This window comes from Gossypium hirsutum, chromosome D13 (assembly GCF_007990345.1).
Source record: "Gossypium hirsutum isolate 1008001.06 chromosome D13, Gossypium_hirsutum_v2.1, whole genome shotgun sequence".
Lineage (NCBI taxonomy): Eukaryota > Viridiplantae > Streptophyta > Magnoliopsida > Malvales > Malvaceae > Gossypium > Gossypium hirsutum.
Window position 1 is genome coordinate 35,699,570 of NC_053449.1, and position 17,559 is coordinate 35,717,128.

General features: G+C 33.5%; 1 non-coding gene across 1 annotated transcript; it reads right to left on the reverse strand.

Annotated features, from left to right (window-relative positions):
- Positions 1-17,066: 17,066 nt before the first annotated feature.
- LOC121225868 (small nucleolar RNA R71) lies at positions 17,067-17,173 on the reverse strand. The gene has a single exon (XR_005923772.1). It is a non-coding gene; the product is annotated as a small nucleolar RNA R71 (small nucleolar RNA).
- Between the last annotated feature and the right edge of the window lie 386 nt (positions 17,174-17,559).

Here is a 17,559-nt window from a genome sequence, read left to right on the forward strand (position 1 = left end):
CTCTACAAAGGTTCAAGGAGACAAAAGATCTTAGAGATAAGAGCTTATCATTGCAGACCAGAAACTAGACCAGTGTGGAAGCTGAAGCAGTGCCTATATACGTCTTTATTTTGATAATTTTAGGAAGATTATTTTAAAAGATATTTTCTATGTACAAAGTTTTAAAAGAAACTTAATTTTCAATGCATGTTTATATAAAGATGGTTTGACCATGACTTTTAATAATGGAATTGCAATATTTAGAAATTGCAATATTATATGTAATGGATAGATGTCAAATAATCTCTATTTTATCAAACCAAAGATGTATGGACTACTTGAGAGTAGAATATCGAATAAAAGACTCAAAATTTCTCACTCTAATGAAGCGTACTTTTGACATTTGAGACTTGGTCATATTAACCGAGAAAGAATCACTAGACTTGTGAAAGATTAAATTTTAAGTTTAGTTAAAAATCTTGATGTTCCACAATATGAATCTTTCTTGGAAGGTAAGATGACTAAGTGAACTTTTAATGCAAAAGGAACGAGGGTCAAAAATCCCCTAGAACTTGTACACACTGATGTATGTGGCTCCATTAGCATCAGTGTAAAAGGTGGTTACGAGTTTTACGTAACCTTTATTGATGACTATTCCAGATATGGGTATGTATACTTAATGCACCACAAGAGTGAAACCTTTGATAAATTCAAAGAGTTTCATGTAGAAATAGAGAAACAACTAGGTTTACCTATAAACGCACTTCGATCTGATTAAGGTGGAGAATATTTATCTGATGTGTTCTTAGGGTACCTCATAGAGAATGAGATTCTATCCTAGTTAACCGAGTCAGGCACTCTACAAGAGAATGGGGTAAAAGAGAGAAGAAATCAAATGTTGTTAAACATGGTATGTTTAATGTTATGGTATTCAAAGTTGTCAATCTCTTTTTTGGGATATGTTGTACAAATGACTTGCTATAGTTTGAATGATGGGCCAAAAAAGGCAGTATCAAAAACCCTATACAAATTGTGGCATGGAAGGAAGCCGAATCTTAATCATTTTAGGATTTGGGGATACTTAGCCCATGTATTGGATAAACATACTAGAAAATTAGACTCACAGTCAGAATTGTGCATGTTTGCAATATATACAAAGGGAACAAAAGGTGGTTTATTTTATAACCCGAAAGATCAAACTGTTATAGTCTCAACTCATGCTACTTTCCTTTAAGAAAGTTACATGAATGACTTCAAACCTCCGAGTAAAGAGGTACTTAAGGAGCTTTCGGGAAATATACAAAACCCTATGGAAATAGTTTCAAAACCAACTCCTAATAGTAGACTTGCAAACGATTAGCAACATAGGGAGTTTTGTCATAGTGGGAGGGTCTCTAGTAGGCCTGAGTTATTCCAATCTGGTGGAAGTTTTTTTAACATTGAGTCTTTCGAATAAAAAGATGATGACCCACTCACATGTGAGGAAGAGATGTAGAGTGCTGACTCCAAGCTTTAAGAAATAACTATGAAAGCTGAAATGGGCTCTATGTATTCTAACTCAGTGTGGGAACTTATAGATTTACCATAAAGTGGATCTATAAGAGGAAAAGAAATGTGGATGGAAAAGTGGAAACTTATAAGGCCAAACTTGTAGCAAAAGGTTATACCTAGAAAGAAGGTGATAAATCTAAAAGTAGCATGTTTTTATACTTTGTAGAGCATTTGGGATCAAAAGAATCAAAAAAATGAGGAAAAACCAAAAAATTGAAACTATCGAAAAATGAATTTTTAGGTTTTTCGAGCATTCTAAGACATATATATGACAAAAATAAGAAGATAGGAGAGACCCGTCATAGAATACTCAAGAAAACAAATTGGAAAACACCATTGAAGCCGATTCTAAAGTAGATTTCCATTAAGATTGAAGATTTGCATTTGATTTCTTTTGAGATTATCATGAGTTTCTTTGTTTCTTTCGATTATATTGTGTTTTGGATGTTTTTATTTTCAAACATGAACTAATTTTCTAAATACCTAGGGGAGATGAAATCTACGATGAATTATGTCTTGGATTTTTATTTTATGCAATAAATACTTTGATCTTATTCTCAATAATGTGTGCTTAATTCTTGGTTTGATATTTCTAGATTATTGATCCATGTTTGATGTGATTAAATCAGAGGAGGAATAGACCCAGTTTAAGAGTAGATCTTGCATGATTGAGTGTTGTTGTATGCAATCCTAGAAATAGGACGGCATAAATCTATCGGATTAGAGTCAAATCTAATATGAGAATCAATAGATCAAGTTAAAGCGATAATATGGGTTTTAATTAGAAAGAAATTTCAATTAATCAGCCTAGAGTTAGTTGCTCCTACTCTTGAAAGAGATATTAGCCTATTTTAGGGATTTCTACGGATTAAGAAACTAAGTAAAGAAATTGTGTAACTTAGATTAATAGTGACAGATAAAATCTAGGTGAATTCTTTCCTAGGTATTGTTTCGCTTCTTGGTTGTTAACCGTTTATTGTCTTGCTTTGTTCTTTGTTGTGTTCGTTAGTTAATTCATTTAGTTAATTTTAAATTTTAATTAATCAATTGAATTATTCAGTTAAATAATAGAAAGAAAGTAATTACTAGCACTTTTAGTCTTCGTGCGAAAGATATCTTTGCTCATCACAGCTATACTATTAATTCATAAGTATACTTTCCTTAGTAAAATTTTTAGTTAGTTCATAACGCATCAGAAGGCATCGATTACAAAGAAACCTTTTCTCCAGTTGCCATGGTCAAGTCAATTTGCATATTACTATCCATTACGATAGATCTCGATAACGAGATCTGGTAAATGGATGTCAAGACAACATTTTTAAACAACTATCTTAAAGACAACATCTACATGATGCAACCAACTTGATATATATCTAACGGAAATGAGCATAAAGTTTTCAAACTGCTTAGATCCATATATGGACTGAAGCAAGCATCCCGCTTGTGGAATCAAATATTCGATCAAGACTTTTGGATTTCAGCAAAACGTAAATAAACCTTGTGTTTATAAACATTTAGGGGACAAAAAGGTGGTCTTTCTCCTTCTATATGTCGATGACATTCTACTCATTGGGAATGATGTAGGGACACTGGCGTCGGTTAAATTGTGGTTAACCTAATAGTTTAGCATTAAGGACATGAGAGAAGCTAATTTTGTTCAGGGCATTTGAGTATTAAGAAATCAAAAGAACAAAGAGATAACATTATCTCAGGTTTCATACATAGACAAGATATTGGAACGTTATTCAATAACTGAGTTGAAGAAGGGAGATTAACCTTCCGTATTAGGATTACACCTCTCTTTATAGGATTGTCCTAAGCCAATAGAAGAAAGAGAGAACATGAGAAAGGTTTCTTATGCTTCGACAGTAGGAAGTCTAATGTGTTATATGTTATGCAGACGTTCAAATATTTGTTTTGCAGTGTGGTTGGTAATTTGATATCAGACGAATCCAGGACCAAGACACTGGTAAACAGTTAAGCATATACTTAAGTATTTATGAGGAATGAGGGATTATATGCTTGTGCATTCCAAAGGAGATCTTACTCCTATCAAATATATTGATTTTGACTTTAAAAAGTGTAGGGAATTGAGGAAATCAACATCAAGCTGTGCTTTTGTCCTAGGCAATGGGTCCAAAGTGTGAACAAGTGTCAAGCAAGGTTACATTGCTAAATTCACTATGGTGGGCCAATTGTGAGTTATGAAAAAGCTATGACACTATAATAGTGCAGATATAGCTAAACCTAAAACAGACCACATAAGGACAAAACACATTAAAGGAGACAAAAGTTTATGATAGAATAGTGGATGTAGGAAAAAATCGCATTTGAGGACAAACCCTAGGGATTTGTTTACCCAAGACTCTTATAGCTAAAGAGCTCTTTGGGGAAACATATGGAGGGTATAGGAACGTGAAACATGGCTCATCTACTTCACTAGGGCAAGTGTGAGACTGTTAGATCTGGTGCCCTAAGTGTAATATTTTTGTCTAAGTACACTTGTAATTTTTTCGAACAGATTAGTTAATAAAATTATTCGTAAATTACATTAATATTTTGTACATTGTCCTCAAATGGTTTTGCACGCAAAGCAAAATGGAAGCAAATGTTGCTCACTGGTTGTCTAGTGTTTAACTAATATTAAGCGATATTATGTGGTTGGATCGTAATATAGAATATTAGCTTATATTAGTAAACAAATCTAAACATGTCCTTAGTTTACTCGGAAATGAGCAAACTGATTGAAAGACTAATATGTCGTCTATCAAGTCCAATTGGGGAGATGCATTGTCTTGGGCATCGGAGCGGATGACTCCCAGAATATAAAGACATAGATGTGACTTACTGGACTACAATACATCGGATAGGACTCAAGCATACATCAGATAGGACCCAAGAAAAATAGATCCTAATTTTGTTTATAGATTTATTCACTTCTGAAGTTCATCATGTTGGAAAATCGAGTATGGAAAACGCAGCGAAAAATAAATTTAGGGAAAAACCAAAGTTTTAAATTATTTTTTTCCAAAACAAGAACTTGGTTGTAATATCTGAAGTAATAAACACTTAATCAAAATTGTACCTCTTCGATTCTTCTAGGATGAACACTTCGACCGAGTAGACTTCTTTGCTATCTTCAAGCTCACATTTGTTGAGTGTGGGCTCACTTCAAATGAGAAAATTTTTCACAAAAATTACCAGTGGGGTAATTTCACAATTTCTCTAAACTTTTAGGCCAAGTTGTAAATAAAAAAAATCTTTAGAAATTTTCTAAAATAATTTGATTAGAGAATTTTCTCTCCATAATTTTCTCTTGAATTCAAGTGTGTGTAAAATAATGACCAATGCTCTCTTTATACAAGGAGAATTTAAAGAGTTCAATTGTGATTAAACTTAATCACTTTAAGATTAAATTAATATAATATTTATCAAGATAAATATTAGATTAAATTTAATATTAAATCGTATGAAATTAATAGAATATTTATCTACAAGATAAAAATTTAATTTAATTTAATAGTAATATAATCACTTTAATATTAAATTAATAAAATACTATAAAGATAAGTATTAAATTAAATTTAATATTAAATATATTAAAATAATATTATTTTTGAAATAGTTAACCTGAAATCAAATTCTCTGGTAGAGTCTAAGTACGAGTGTAATTCTTCCATTGCTCAACCACTGAACACACACCACCGTCGACCAATTGCTAGCCACCGAAATGTCACCGTCACAAACGCTAGCACCCTAAGCTGGTTTAGTTCCTGTTAGTTCAATCCAGGCCAATGACGACCCAACCGGTTCGGTCCAACCATCAGTTGGACCGTTGGCCTAGTTTCACATACTAGGCCTAGTTCGACTAGTTTTTGGGTCTTGGTCTCGATTTTGGGTTCCCAGGCTCAATTTATGATCTTAGCTCCAAGTTTCAAGTTCAATTATCCATTGAGCCAATTTTCTAACTTGAAAATTAATTTCCAAAAATATAATATTAATTTTAATTAATTTGATTAATTCAATTTTACTTGATCAAAATTAATTTTCCCAAAAATCACTTAGATTTTCCAAATTAATTTTTCAACAAAAATTCTTTAATCATATTCTCTAGTTGAACAATTCTTACGACCAACCAATTTAAATCCACATCAAATAAATCAACTCAATAAAATTATTTCCAAAGTTGTAAAATTTTCTTCTAAAATGCAATCTAATCGAGATTTTGTTGAGCCAGTGGAGGGATCAATCAGACATATACAATTAGACTCTAGTAATTGCAATTATGTCCAGAAGCATCGTTCCGATAATTCACAATTACCTAATCCTGAAGTCAGTTCACAAGAAGTACCATGATTGAAAACTTCTTATTGTATACTCTTTACGAAAGCAATTTATCCAACTATTTTGTCTAATGACCTCATCATGTGTGTGTTACCCTCATATAATATCCTTAATTCCTTTGAGTTTGATCCGTTCACTCAATACAATCCTATTTTATCTCATTGTCACCATTGTGTCTTCTTAACAATTAATATGATCATTGTCAACAAATGACTGTGATAAATTGCTCGTTCGAGAACAAGCAACTCGTGGTCACGTTCCATATTTATCAATCCACACAACGCCAATGAGAGGATATTGTTAACTCTTTAATTGAGTTATGAATTCCACTATTGTTAGTAAAGTCATTTCATACACAAGTGATGTACCCAACATACCGACTATCGGCTCGACCATCTTTCGAGCATACACCTCTACGTATATCAAAGCACGAGTTACATACACATTTTCAGTGACTAATTTAGGATTTAGGTAAATCACACCATGAAAGTGACAAGTGAATTAATTTACAAACGGATTCAGAATTAATTCATCTTGGGTCCAGTCCAATGTATCATTCTGCTAATGAATACATCTATGTTTCTACTTGTGAAGTTAATTGCTCCAATAGCCAAAACTAGTTATCTTTTTAATTGGAATTGTAGACAACATAATAATCCTTCTCAATATTTGAATCGAATGCTCATTTTGATTCTTTTATAGGATTAAAGACTTGTTTAGATTATCTACTGAAGTAAATTGGCTTTCTCACAATGTAAACATTATCACAAAGTAAACGTTCTTACAATGCCACTTATCATTAGTTTGAACTTAGACAATCAATGGGCTAATATTTACTTGTCACAATTTCATTATTCATGCAAAATATGAAAGACATAAATACAAAATACATAATAGTGAGATGTGAAATTAAATTTATTTATTCATTCATTGTTCAAATATATAGAAAATAATTACATGTTTACTACAATATGAGCACATTTCCTAAGACAAAGTGTGGCATACATAAATCATGAGTGGATAACGGGTTATGTATGCGTGACTCATACACTTTAATTTAAGTAAAAACCTAAGTTCAAATAGATAAAGAACCAAAAGTTGATGCATTGGCTGTACTACTTCTACAGTATGCAGCGTCATTCAAAACGATGGAATTCATAGCTCGAGACATGGGTAAAAAATATCCTCTCATTGGCATCACATGGTTAATGAAAGTAAACATGGCTACTGGTCTTTCGTCTTTATGATGAATGACTTAATTACTATTCGATCATAATTGATTTTTCATGAAGAAAGATGTAATGGCTACCAAGAGATAAAATAGGATCATATTGGGAGAATGAATATTATCCCAAAGAGATCAAGGATATCCTATGAGGGTAACACACTTATGATAAGGTCATTGGACAAACACTGAGTATTTGTTTTCGTAATTTTATGTCGTTGGGGAGAGCTTAATCACGATACTATAGTGGAATGAATTCATGACTAAATGAGTTATAATTAATAGGCAAAAGGCCTGAACTTAATTATAAACCATTTGAACCTCAACTATATATCTTCAACCGGCCCCTCTGCTATCTTGTTGAAACCATAAATGAATTGTATGTTTGAATAGAAATGAATGGAATGAATAGAAAAAAAGAGAAATGAGAAACATTTAAGAATGATAATGGTTTTCTCTGAAATGGAGAAATGAAATCATTTGGAAATGAATGTAGGTTTCCAAAAATGGAAATGAAAATGATCCATTTGCAATTTATATATGGATTGCTTAAAAATAATCGGAAGAATGAGTTTATATTTTTGAGATATTTTGAAGCCCAAAAATTAAAATAAACTATTCGGTCATAGTGAACATGTTGAATAGTGAAATATTGAATGAATTTTCTCTAAATTTTACCAGGGCTAAAATCGTTAAAATTTTACTAGGGGTAAAATTGGGATGAGAAAATTATTTAATATGTATATATATTGAATTTTATTTTAGGAAATAGAAAAACATAATCGAGTTGGTTCAAATTATAAAGTATTGGGTCAAAAGTTCGAAAGTACTCATAATTGGACCCGATGTGACAGAGGCCCAAAAACCCATCATGGACATGAAGGGAGTAGCAACTCTAGTAGGAATACTAGGGTGTGCCATCCACCCTAATCCTATTCTAAGTAGGATGTTGTTTTTCTATTTGAAATAAACCACTACAACTCAACAAGGGTACTAGTTTCTCTTCCTACAAATAGATGGCACCGATAGAGCTATTGACACAACTTTGAGAAATTGTTATTCTGCCAAAAAATAGAGAGATTTTATTCTCAACTATTACATAAATTTTTCCAGAATAATAATTCTATAGGATTCTATTAAGAAGAGAATTTTTGTTTTCACACCAAAAGGAGAGAATATATTTTCTAGTCTTGTGTTTCGGTTCAATTGGTTTGAGCCTACACTCGAAGCAATTTGTGGTACGAAAATAACGAAAAAGATCTTTTCGTTGAAAACCGAGAACAACGAATGTCTGTTAAGTCAAAAAAAATGAATTCGGTTAGGGTTTATTGCTATAAATAACACAAACTGGGTTGGTTTTCAAATTTTTAATTTTTTACTGTGCAAGAAAGCTATTTTCAAAGGAGATTTTTTCCAACAGTTATCCAGTCCTGTATCATATACAAGCCTGTGAATGAGGTTATTAGAAAAAACAATTATTCAGGTGAAGGACCAAGTATAGGCTAAGTTGAAGTGCAGATAATTGTCGAGATGATACAACGAATACTTATGGAGTTCAATATGGATTAAAGAGATGAAGGTAAGGATTCGCAGTTGTGACAAAATCTCAGTTAAACCGCTGAAAATTAGCTTAGAGGAAATAAGGGATTGGTTATACCAGTGGAATCGTAGATACTTCCACGAAACATAGGGAGTTTTAAATTATGTGCATAAGGCTTCACTTTCCCTATTTTAAGAGTCTTCTATGAATACAAATGCATATGATCTCACTAAGTTCAATTAAACTTATGAATTTACTACCTTGTATATATGGTAGATGTTGACTTGGGAATCGAGTGGAAGAACCAAGCCAGACACTTCCTAATTTGAATGTTGGGTGGGGTAGTTATTTCTTGCATATAGAGGGGTGCCTTTAGAGGCCACATCTCAGGGAGTAAGTTGGATATATTCGTATTAAATACTTACCATAAAATTTATAAATAACTGTTAAAATTAATAAGATAGAAAGTTTGTAAGAAATTAACACTCTCATGATATAAGTTATAGTGGAAATTAAACTTTGAAAAATGGTATTGTCTAAGTTGTAATTAAATAAGGTTAGAAATTTTTGTTAAGTAATATGGTTTGATTGTAACACCCCTAACCCGTACTCGTTGCTGGAATAGAGTTACGGAGTATTACTAGAAAATTTAAAACTTTAAACATTCAATTCTAAACATTTCATAAATCATGTTATAATCCATTCAAATACATGCAGGCCCTAAAAACACTTTAGAAATGAATCGGGACCAAATCGAAAACTTATAGAATTATTGGGAAAAAGTTAGAATTTTTCAAGCTGTAGAGGCCACATGGCCGTGTGGCAAGGCCGTCTGGACATTTGAAGTAAGGAGACACGACCATGTCCCAGCCCGTGTCCGTGCCTGTGTAACTCTCTGACTTGGGCCACAAGCCCGTGTGCCAGGCTGTGTAACTCTAGAAATGGCCTCACACGCTCATGTGCTAGGCCGTGTGCTAGGCTATGTAACAGCCTGACTTGCAACCCTTTGAAACCTAAAGGGGACACACAACCATGTCACATGGCCTTGTGTCACACACAGTTGAGACACACACCCATGTCTTAGGCCGTGTGGACGAGAAATAGGCCATTTTGAAGCAGTTTCCTTTACCCAAATTGTGAACACTCATACAATCCTTTTGCACCTATTTCAAGCATCCAAAATGTGCCTAAAATTTGCATAATCAAGCTAGCACAATATGGTAGTTATTCATGCAACCAATATGCTGAAAGACATCTCAATTTTGATGACATTATATATACTCAAACATAAGCATAACTTATCCATTTAACAACTCAATAATTGCAACCAATTTTCATACCAAAGTCTACCAAAACATATATAAAAAATCCCTAATTGACAAATTCACCAAAAATCACTTAACAAAAGTTGTTTATTTAACAACAAAGGTTCATTTTCTTCCATCAAACATCACAAACAACATGTATACATTCATGGCAAAACCCTAATCTTTTAACAGTTTTTCAAATTAGTCCTTAGGCTAGCTAGATTAAGCTACGACTCCAAAAACATAAAAATCATAAAAAAATGAGATAAAAATGACTTACATTTAAGCTAGAGTACCATGGCCGAACCTAGCATGCTCCTATGGTGTTTTTCTTCTTTGATTTTCTGTGGTGATGTTAGAATTAAATGACCTAAATCCTTATAGAACTACACTTCTTTCATTTTATTTTAGTGGTAAAATAAAATAAAAGTGGTAAAATAAAATAAAAGTAAAATCCCTATAGAACTACACTTCTTTCATTTTATTTTAGAATAAGGTTTTTTAAACCTTATTAAACTCCATCTATTTGATATTGATTAGAATAAGGTGTTTCAATCTTACTACACTCCTATTAGAATATGGTTTTACAAGCCTATAAATATACATAGTTTACTCCTCTTGTAATCATTCGAATTCGACATAGTGAATTTTCTTCTCCACTACCTGTGGCTTTTTCCCGAAAGGGTTTCTACGTAAAAATCCATGTGCTCTTTATTTTTATTTCTTTTTTTCTTTGAAATATATTGTCATTATCGATGTTCTATTTTTCAAATTGGTATTCGAGCTTTCGAGTTGTTCATCTCAATCATGGTAATGGCGTCTTTGAAGTATGAAATTTCACTGTTGGATTGCAACACCATATTCGCGTTGTGATAGATAAAGATGTAGGCAGTTCTTGCACAGTTGGACTTAAAGGAAGCGTTGCTAGGGGTAGATAAGATGCCTTCAACATTGACGGAGGAAGGGAAGAAGCTCAAGGATCGAAAGGCATTAACTCAGCTACATCTGCATTTGTCTAACAAAATTTTGCATTATGTGATGAAGGAGAAGTCCACCACTGGATTATTGAAGAGGTTGGAACAAATATGTATGTCAAAAACTCTAACTAGCAAACTGTACATGAAGCAATGTCTATGCACGAACACAGACACTTAACAATGTTTAAAGAAATTCTCTCAAACTTGGAGGCCATGGAGGTTCAGTATGATAAGAAAGATCTAGGGTTGATTCTACTTTGTTCGTTACTGCCGTCTTATTCAACCTTTAGAGATACGATTTTATATAGCCGTGAGTCTCTCATAGTTGATAAGGTTTATTATTCTTTAACCTCATATGATAAGATGAAGCATCTTGTGGTTAAAACTGACTCTCAGAGAGAGGGTCTCATTGTTTGTGGGAGACAAGATCAGAATGCTGATGATGATCATGGAAGGACATAGGAACGGAATCCTCGCGGTAAATCTAAGGGTAGATCGAAGTCTTCAAATAGAGATAAAAATTGTAACTTCTACAAGAAGAAAGGGCACATTAAATCTACCTACTATAAGATACAGAATAAGACCAAAAGGGAGGTTGCAAATCAAAATGGAAAACAACCAGAAAATTCTGGTAAAGCTGATGTTGTAGAAGACTATAGCGATGGTGAAGTTCTAGTCACTTCTGTCAATAATTCTAAAGTGAGCGAGGAGTGGATCCTTGATTTGGGTTGCACCTTCCACATGAGTCCCAATCGGGATTGGTTTACAACTTATGAAACAGTGCCTGAAGGTGTTGTTTTGATGGGAAATAACGCTTCATATAGAATTGCAGGTGTTGGAACAATTAAAGTTAAGATGTTTGATGGAGTTATCAGAACACTTAGTGGCGTACGACATGTTCCAGAATTGAAGAGAAATTTAATTTTTTTGAGTACTCTTGTTTCAAAAGGGTACAAATACACAACTGAAAGTGAGGTTTTAAAGATTTTCAAAGGTTCCCTCGTTGTGATGAAAGGGCAGAGAAAGACTGCCAAGTTATATGTTCTGTAGGGTTCTACTGTTACTGGTGATGTAGCTGTCGCTTTCTTTTTGTTGTCAGATGATGATATTGCTAAACTTTAGCATATGCGCCTAGGGCATATGAGTGAGAATGACATGGCAGAATTGAGCAAAAGACGACTTCTTGATGGGCAAGCAAAAGAGAGTTCAATTCACCAGAGGAATCCATAACACGAAGGGAACGTTGGAGTATATTCATTTTGATCTGTGGAGGCCATCCAGAGTGCCTTCGAGAGGTGGAGCTAATTATATGCTAACTTTTATTGATGATATTTCCAGAAAAAGTTTGGGCATTCTTCTTGAAGTAGAAAAGCGATGTGTTTTCCACATTTAAGTCTTGGAAAACTATGATTAAATAACAGACAGGAAAAAAAATAAAATACCTCCACACAGACAATGCCTTAAAATTCAATTCTATGAGTTTAATAAACTGTGCAAGTTAGAAGAGATCGTGAGACACTTGACAGTTCGTCATACTCCACAGCAAAACGGCATTGCAGAACGAATGAACAAAATGAACATGGAGAAGGTTCGATGTATGTTGTCAAATGCCAACTTACCAAAGTCGTTTTAGGCCGAAGCAACCTCTACTGTATGTTTTTTATCAATCGATCTCCATCCGTTACCATTGAAAAAAAGACTCCAGAAGAGTATGGTCCGGTAATCCTAAAAACTATTCTAATTTAAAGATCTTTGGGTGTCCTACGTATGCTCATGTTGATAATGGAAAATTGGAACTGAGATCCATTAAATGTGTTTTTCTTGGTTATAAAGTTGGTGTAAAAGGGTATAAGTTATGGTGTCCTGAAAATAGAAAAGTTGTGATTAGCAGAGATGTTGGTTTTTATGAAACTACTATGCTACCTAACTTATCTCTTCAAGACTCTTTTAATAAAGAAAATCAAAAGTAGGTGGAGCATCAGATTAATCCAGAATCTACAATAGAGTCGACTCCTCAAGGCAATACAAAAATTCAAAATAGAGTTGTTTCTTCACCACAATACTCTATCACAAAAAACAGAACTAGAAGAGAAATTAGACCTCCAAAGAAGTATGTCAAGGCTGATCTAGTTGCTTATGCTTTAAATGTGGCTGAAGATATAGATGCAAACCAAGAGCCATCTAATTATTCTGATGCGGTTAGCTGTGAAGACTTAGAAAAGTGGATGTTTGCTATGCAAAAGGAGATGGAATCACTCCACAAAAACAAAACATGGGATATTGTGAAACTTCTTAAAGGTAAAAAGGTTGTTCGTTGTAAATGAGTGTTTAAAAAGAAAGAAGGGACACTAGGAGTTGAAAAACAAAGATATAAAGCAAGGCTTGTTGCAAAGGGTTACAATCAAATTCCAAAAGTGGATTTCACAGATGTGTTCTCCCCAGTTGTGAAGCATAGTTTGATTCGAGCTTTGCTTGGTATTGTGGCCATGCATGATTTGGAGGTTGACCAATTAGATGTAAAAATTGTATTTTTGCATGGAGAACTTGAGGAGGATATTTACATGCAACAACCAGAGGGTTTTACAGTCTCAGAAAAAGAGGACTATGTTTGTTTGCTGAAAAAGTCCCTTTACGGTTTGAAACAGTCACCAAGACAATGGTACAAAATGTTTTATTCCTTTATGACTTCTCATGATTTTAAAAGAAGTAGCTTTGACAGTTGTGTTTACTTTAAGAAAAACAATGATGGTTCTTTTATTATCTACTCCTTTATGTTGATGATATATTGATAGCAGCGAAAGATAAAAGGAGAGATAAGAAAGGTCAAAGCCCAACTAAGTGAAGAATTTGAGATGAAAGATTTGGATCAGCAAAGAAGATACTTGGTATGGAGATTCTCAGAGATAGAAAAATAAGTAAATTGCACCTAAGTCAAAAGGGTACATTGAGAAAGTTCTTTGCAGATTCAATATGCAGAATGTTAAGCTTGTTAGTACTCCTTTAGCAGCACATTTCAAACTTTCATCGCCTTTGTCTCCACAATCAGATGATAAGATTGAGTACATGTCACATGTTCCATACTCTAGTGCAGTGGGATCTCTCATGTATGTTATAGTTTGTTCACATCTAGATTTATCATATGTAGTCATTACAGTTAACAGATACATGGTGAATCCCGGTAAAGAACACTGTAAAGTAGTTCAATGAATTTTAAGATACTTACGAGGTACTACTGATGTTTGCTTAATGTTTGGAAGAACTAATGATGGAGTCATTGGGTATGTTGATTCTGATTTTGTTGGAGACCTTGATAGAAGAAGATCTCTTACAGGTTATCTCTTTACAATTAGAGGTTGTGCAATCAGTTGGAAAGCCACTTTGCAAACTACATTCGCTTTTTCTACCAATAAAGTTGAGTACATGGCGATTACTGAGGCTTCTAAAGAAGCTATTTGGTTCAAGGGATTTTTTAGTGAACTTAATGAAGACCTTCAAATCAATACAGTACTTGTGATAGTCAGAGTGCCATCTTCGTTACAAAAGATCAAATGTTTCATGAGAGAACAAAACACATTGATGTTTGGAAACACGAAAATTTACACATTTTTACATACCAATTTTAACTTAAAATCATACAGTTTTGATAAAATTCTTGTCGAAAAAATAATTAATTTTAAAAAAATAATTGAAGTGCACTTAAAATATGAACATGTCAAATTTTAGTTAATTTTCTGATTAATTTTGATGAATTTTGGTTTTTTTGACAGATTTGCACAAAGGGCAAAAAATGGCTCGGCAGACACTGCTAGAAGCACAAAACCGAGAAGCAATTTGAAGTATCGAGGCAAACTAAATTTCAGCCTAAGAAGGTCCAAAATTATATGTATTAATTCATAATATAATTAATTTTAATTTATATCTAATTTAATTTGGGTTAATAAATTATTATTACTTAATTATGAAAAAGTGGTCTAGTTGAACTAAACCGAGTGAACCGAACCGACCAAGAAATGGACAGCCCAAAAACCATCCCAAGAGCTAACCTAAATTAGCTTATTAGCTGATTATTTAAGCTTGCAAAGAGGCCCTTGAAGACTTATTCAAGTTGCATTCAAACCCCTCCACAATTGGTGGCTTTATAGATTTGCCCCAAGCCTAAATTAGTAAAGTTAAAACTATCAACCTTGCCACATGTGTGGCCGGCCAAGGGGGGGCTCTTTGGCTAATAATTTTAGCTATTTTTAGCAGCCCTCCTCAGCTATAAAAACCCCTTTAGGCTGGTCATTTTAAAAACACACCTCAAGTATTCACATCTTTCCTCTCTTCTTTTCCATTCCAAAATTCCTTTACTCTCTTGCCGATTTCTCCTCTTGAGAAAGGGGCATTTATCAGCTATTTTGAGTAGTAATTAAGTGTTCATAGAAGCCTTGGTCTATGAGGACAACAGAGAAGGAAGAAGGGAGCAACTAGTCAAACCATAGAAAAACACCGGATTTGATTCTTATTCTCTATCTCTTTAATTTTTGTTGTTGTTATGTTGAACATATCTATGAATATTTATGTTATTGGAATGGTTAATCTAATCAATTTAGCTTGAATTTAATTCGTGTTAGGTTGGTTGCATTTCGTTTGATAAAATTATTAAAATTGTGTTTATGTGTTATAGGCCTCGATAAGATGCTTGATTAAGTAAAATCATGACTAAGTTATTCTTGCATTACAATTCTTAGGTAACTAATGAATTAATTATTTAAACGAATTGAAATTGTAATTAATGGACACAGTACTTAATCAGTGCATGTTTAATCATCTAAGGCAGCTGAGGGTTAGATTAGCAACGGTATCTGATGGTACATTTGCCTTGCATAACTTGCAAGATTATTGTGATTAAACTATTTCTAGGTAAGGATACTTTGTTACCTCACTTAGTCTTTTATGTGCTTATTAAATCGAGTTAATTGTTTGAATTGACATAGGGATATGTACAAGATTTTATTTCGATTTGATAAGTATGTATGTGTAATAACATATTTTCCTATTAAGATTTGTTTAATCGGTTGAATTGACATAAGGATATAGTCAAGAGAGAAATGAATTTTGGTAGGTGAGTATGTTCATAAGTTAGCAAATTTTCGAGTTGTCGTGAACTTATTCGTAACAATAAAAACATGAGTTTAATAATTCTAAGTTAAGAAATGTAATTAATCTAACACAATTATGTCATCTTAATTAAAATTGTATTTTGAAATCGTGCATTTGAGAATTATTTATTTAGTTTACTTAGTTTAAAATCTTAGTTTTTAATCATCCTCTTCAAACAAATTATTTTTCTTCACCAAAGTTTTTTAAATAGCATTCATAAATAATTATTTTTCACAGTCCTTGTGGGTATGATAACTCGACATTTACTCGTCACTTTATTACTTGTTGCGATTGTGTACACTTGCACATTTCCGTTGTTCCATGTTTTTGGCGCCGTTGCCGGGGACTGTGTTTTAAAAAAGTCATTATCTGTAAAGTTGTTAGTTTTGAGTTATGGTTTATTTTTCTATTCAAAATTTAACTTAGTTAATTTTTCTGTGATTATTTCAGGTGTTTATGAGTATTAACCGAATCATCGATTTACTCCCTGTAGGCCCTAAGATTGAACAAACTTTTCGACAGCGATAAAGACAAGCAAGTCAAAGAAGGACTGAAGAGATGAACTTCGAAAATTTGAATCAAGGAAATGGAGTAAACCTTACTCAAAATCCTATCCTTATTGCTAATGATAGGGATAGAGCTTTAAGACAGTATGTCGTGCCAGTATTTCATGATCTTAATCTGGGTATTAGGAGACCCGAAATTGAGGCACAACAGTTCGAGTTGAAGCCAATCATGTTCCAGATGCTTCAGACAGTGGGCCAATTACGTGGAATGGCTACAAAAGATCCTCACCTACACTTAAGACTATTTATGGAGGTGACCAATTCTTTCAGTTAATCGGAGTACCTGAAGATGCATTACGATTGAAGATATTCCCATATTCACTAAGGGACAGAGCTCGAGCTTGGTTGAACTCATTACCACCAAACTCAATTTCAACATGGCAAGAATTAGCAGAAAAATTCCTTATGAAGTATTTCCCGCCTAGCAAGAATGCTAAGTTGAGAAACGAGATCATTGCTTTCCAACAAATGGATGATGAGTCATTGTATGAGGCATGGGAAAGGTACAAAGAATTATTATAGAAGTGCCCTTATCATGGGATACTACATTGCATACAACTTGAGACATTTTAAAATGGTCTCAATGCTCACACGAGGATGGTAGTGGACGCCTCTACTAATGGTGCTCTCCTTTCTAAGTCTTATAATTAGGCTTATGAAATCATTGAGAGGATTGCCAGTAACAATTAACAATGGCCAACCAATAGAGCAGCGTCAGGAAGACGAGTCGCTGGAATACATGAAGTAGATGATCTTACTTCACTCGCACCTCAAGTATCATCAATATCCTCAATGTTAAAAAATCTTACTACTAATGGGTGTAATAATTTTGCAGCACAGCCACTGAATCAATTTGAAAATGTAGCCTGTGTTTATTGTGGGGAAGGACATTTGTTGAAAGAATGTCCATCGAACCCAGAATCTATGT